The sequence below is a fragment of the Dufourea novaeangliae genome, unplaced genomic scaffold (genome assembly GCF_001272555.1).
Source record: "Dufourea novaeangliae isolate 0120121106 unplaced genomic scaffold, ASM127255v1 scaffold80, whole genome shotgun sequence".
Classification (NCBI taxonomy): domain Eukaryota; kingdom Metazoa; phylum Arthropoda; class Insecta; order Hymenoptera; family Halictidae; genus Dufourea; species Dufourea novaeangliae.
This window is the reverse complement of record NW_015373962.1, coordinates 2,109,611-2,114,749: the sequence shown is the minus strand read 5'-3', so window position 1 is coordinate 2,114,749 and position 5,139 is coordinate 2,109,611.

Genomic DNA, 5,139 nt, shown 5'->3' with positions numbered 1-5,139 from the left:
CATATACAGGGTGATTAACAAGTATTCGACAAGTTCAATTCCAAATAAAAAAGTAATACTGAAAGAATCAAAATGTTATTAAAAAATGTTTAATAAGACTCGAAAAGTCTATAATTGGTAAGGTTTTTAAAGCGTTTACCTTCAGAAATAACACAATGTCGTAGTTTGACATCAAAATGATCGATTACAGAGTGAAGTGTATCGAGACCAATTGATCGAGATGCATCAGTACTATCAGCAGTTACTGATGCTTTTATGTCTGCGGCAGATTACTAATGCGTGCAAGAAATAGATATTTCTATGTACTAGCGACTGGAAAAGAATAATGTGAAAGTAGTGCTGATGGTATTTACATTATTGTGACATACCAAATTTTTTGCTGATAGCATTACTAATTGTTCGTGCATTATTTTTAATCAACAGAAATTCTTTCAAACAATAACAAATAAATAAAATATGTAGAACCACATTCTTTAATATGTGTCTTTGCCTTCCGGAAAATGAATTGTGAAAATTCGTAGGATATGTGTCTGAACGAATACTGTCTGATCATTATTCATGATCTCTACTTGTAATAATCACTGATGTTAGTCTAGTATGTACATTCTGCTTCGAGTTTCTTCAATTTCAAAATCTTCCAATTGTAAGTTCCAATTTATATCACATTATTGTAAGAAATATACGGCATCATACTATCGACGATGGTCAAAATTGTAAACATCAAGATGAGTGGAACTAATTGCAAGCAGTAAGAGGCAGACATGTCTTCTAAAGCAATGTTCTGTAGAAAAGAATTATATTTTCGACTTATTTATTCATGTAGGATCATCCTCCTTCATATTGTTTCACGTATCTCCGTATACAAGGTGAGCTATTTAAATAGATCCCCTCGAATATCTTGGAAACCGTTGATAATACCAAAAAATGTTTTAAATGTAAATTTAAGGGTTTCGGGGAAGAAATAACTTGATTTGAACAGTGTTTATGTAAAAGCTGTTCCTTTAAACGGAAACATATTTTCTAATACTTTAATCGGCGCGACTCGCTATTTCCTATGTATAAAAAAGTATTAACTTATCTATATCGAAAAATTATTACTGTACGAGACATTTACATACGATATTTACCTTCTTAAGGTTGATGCTCAAATAAAATGTTAAATGTCGCGCGTAGTATCGCGCGCAATTATGAAAATGCAATATCTTCTAAATTAATAGCTTTTCGGCATATACATATGTATAGCTCATAGCACTTCTAGTTACTACTTTTTTAGACGAAGTGAAACGCACTATCGACTAATGTATTAAAAAATATATGATTCCATTAAAAAAAACAAATGGGACTTTCATTTGTTCACTATGCATCCATCCACAAAGGTCGAACAGAAATACCAGAAGAGGATACATCATTTGATTTCTTGAGTAGGTATACGTGTTATAGTTCTGATTAATCAGTTCTGATTAGCGTGAACCATCAAGTATTGATCTTTACAGTATCAAAATCTTAACGCTATCATTACAATTTAATTTCAGATGTACCATTACAACTACCATGGTTGAATATATGTATATGCTGAACTGAACAGAACGCACTATAACAGAATATATGTATAGTATATGCTTAGTTTGTGAATGTACATTTTATGTAGTTCGAAATGGTGGCCCTCGTCATGGCGAAGCCCATCAGTAGATAAATTGTTTATACGTACATGAAGTAAAGTAGTTTAATTAAAGTAGCATGTTTCCTTTGAATAACTAAGTACGGCTCATTTGCAAGGCATAGTATGGTTTTCCCGTTTCATAATATCAGCTAATTTAAAAAAAAGAATTTCAACAATTTCATAGAAAGTTCATTCATCCATCCTCATATATCCCTGATCACCATTCACTGCCAATAATACCGAATCAACTTTCGAAAGTACAAAAGATTCTACACTATATAATATTGTTTTAGTTATAACTTCACCTCCATAACCAACAGGCTTCTATTCTAGTTCCGGATATTACGTTACTTATACCCAGCAGTTCATTGAGATTGAGCTCGTGCTATGAAACATAGCAGTGCAGTGAATATTAGAGAAATGTTCAAAGCTCATGTCCACCGAAGAAGAGTAGGAGTTAAGAATTCATATGCAAAAACTAACAAAAAAATAATTTTGTTTATACATGACGCATTGTGGAAAAGTTTTCTTTTGGTGTAGTATAAGTTCAAAAGAACTGAATAATTTTGTATTTCAAGTTATTTGTCCTATTTCTTAACGTTACAAAGTTATATTAAAAGAAAAAACTCAAAAATATACATGCGACGTTTTATTAAAATCAGAATTTTCGGGTTTAGAACCTTCTCTTGCGAGTCCGAGTCGAAGAAAAGGACAGCCAGTGAAATACAAAAAGGTAGTGAGAGTCAAAGCAGCCAAAAAAATTTAAAAAGCTACGAATCCGTGATAAATAACATACTAACGCAACAATGAACCTTTCTTATTTATGATTCTTTGTTCATAAAACTTTTATTGTCATAGTGGTGAGACTTTTCTGATTAAAATGATACCAAACATGAAATAGTTTGGATTATATTTACTTAATCAAGTGTTTCTTTCGCTATTACATTTGTTAATTACAAATAATCAAAATTATATGATGTTTGGTATCATTTTAACCAGAAGAATCTCACTAATATGTTAATAAAGTTTTCGTTAATAAAGAGTCAAAAATAAAAAAGTTTTAAAGTTCCATTTGTCTTGTCACATCGATACTCGGTTTTTTAAACTTTTTTGTCTGCCTCAGCTCACCGTCGACTCAAGCACGGGGAGCGCACGTGTTTCCGTTGTCGCTCGACTATTCCAAGGGAGATCTCGCCGGAATCGTCGAATGCGCTCAGTGTTTTGACCCTACGAACGCCCCCGCTGGTAAATCGAAAAATTTAGATCGCCTAAACAAATTCCCAAGAATTGCACTACACGATGAAACAAAACCGCATCGAAATTGATCGAGTAGTTCTTGAGTTATAAGCGAACAAAGAGACAGACAGACTTTCTTTTATATATTGTATAATATAATAAGGATAAGGATGTAAAATGTACAGTGAATTTAAAGTCTACATAAATTCTGACAAAAGTACCTTTATGAATCCAGTAAGTGTGAAATAAAATATCAGTAATCCGTCTTTATAACGGGTTAAGAACCAATTGATTGGGCTCTACGATCTAGAAACACATAAAGACATGTTACCTAATAGACTCGGTTCTTGTTCAACCGATAGAAAACGAGCAGAATTCCGGGTCTGCGTCACAGATCGTATGGAAGACACTTTTGGTTGCGACGCGCCGTAGGAGCGGGGGTAAACCGCTATTAATCCACACCAGAATTGAGTATTATTAGGGGATACATCCAGGATTTGCGGCGGGCCGGGTTAAAATTTCTCCATACCTCTCTATCTGTGGAGATAAACCAGACGCGGATTTACTTTATTTTATTGGCTGACCCATCCCCCACGATCTGGACTGAAAGGGACTTAATTGGTGTTGCAGGATCGCCTTTGATACCGCAGACGCTCCCAGAACCTACTGCCTGTCGAATTCCTACTCTAGATTTCCAATCTGGGACGACTCGCGCGATTCATCTAGCTGACCACGTGTGCACCGGCGATAGCGGATAACATTTTGCCTTTAATTGGCGAGCTTGTAATTCCTCTTCCATGGAATTCACGAATTTGACAACATATTACGTACCCTGAATTATAGTTCGCGAGGTATCCTCTTTTGTACCTTCTATGTATTGAAACAGTGGTGGCAAACCAAATTTCATAAATAATGTTTATTGAATTCATAGCACGCCGAGCAATTTTTACTATGGAAAAAATTTAATAAAACATCAATTATTGCAGAATTGTATTGAGACAATTTTCAACATTAGCATATAATTTCATAAAGGTGAACTCAGAACTTGTCATAAACTTTATCGTCGAAAAATCAATATCAATCATTTATTAATGAGATTTTTGCAGTACATTGGATGCCAAATGCTTTATATCAGGTCCATATTTCGACAATTTTAATAATACACATGCCGAACTAGATTCATCAGTCATTCTATTTTCTGAACTATCTTTTATAAAATTCATTTCGGAATACAATATTTATTTGTACATATAACAATTTAAAAAAATCTGAATAGTTTATAAGCGTATAAATTGATATCACCGCTACATGGTTAAGATGCCAGCAAAGTTTTCGTACGTGCCACGTTTGGCACCTGTGCCATAGGTTTGCCATGCCTGTATTAGATCATTCCATAGCTTTCTGGACTGTTACGATTATAGATTTTTTTCTACAATTATGCATATGTGGGCCCAAATTAGTTGTTCTTAATTTTTATCATATTGCAAAGTGAGTTAGACACATTATTAAAGAAGGTCAATAAGATACGGGAGTTACGAAACAATATTTGTAATATTTATTTTTAATCATTTTTTTTTTTTATTTTAGTAAATCTTATTTTAAATTCATATGAATAAATATAATAAAATTCTGATTCACAACTTCAAAACTTCCTGTATATAACTTAAAACAAATATAAATTGAAAAAATTCCTAAGTTATCTTTATTTCACCACCTTATTTATTTCAAAGCTCCCTTTATGGTTTATTTTGTTAGGTTTACAAACAAGTAGCCCACTATTTTTGTGAAGATCTGTATACGTTTCAAAATAATTCAAATACCTACCCTAATATAACAATGTTTCTTATTTGTTCCCATTATCTTCCGCTATTTTGACTAAACATAAGCGTGGAGAAATATTCTAAATCTAAAATGTACTGTCACCATATAGGAACTATAGTAGCTTACTCATTAGTACACCTATTGGTAATCAAATCTGTGCCTTAGGGTATAGGGTAAAACGAGGAGACTCAACACACTGAAAATATTCAATAATGTTACTGTGTAGCTCGAATACTAGTTTAATGTTCTATTTTGAACGTAAAAATACGAAAATGGTGTCTATGTTACCAAGTTTGATCTACATATGTGTTTTCCGATATGCAAAATATGGTCAAGATTTTGATTATTTCAGTTACCGTACTCGCATAAATTCAATCGGAGCGACCAAGTAAGAAAATGTAATTGATAAGACAGAGCTGTCT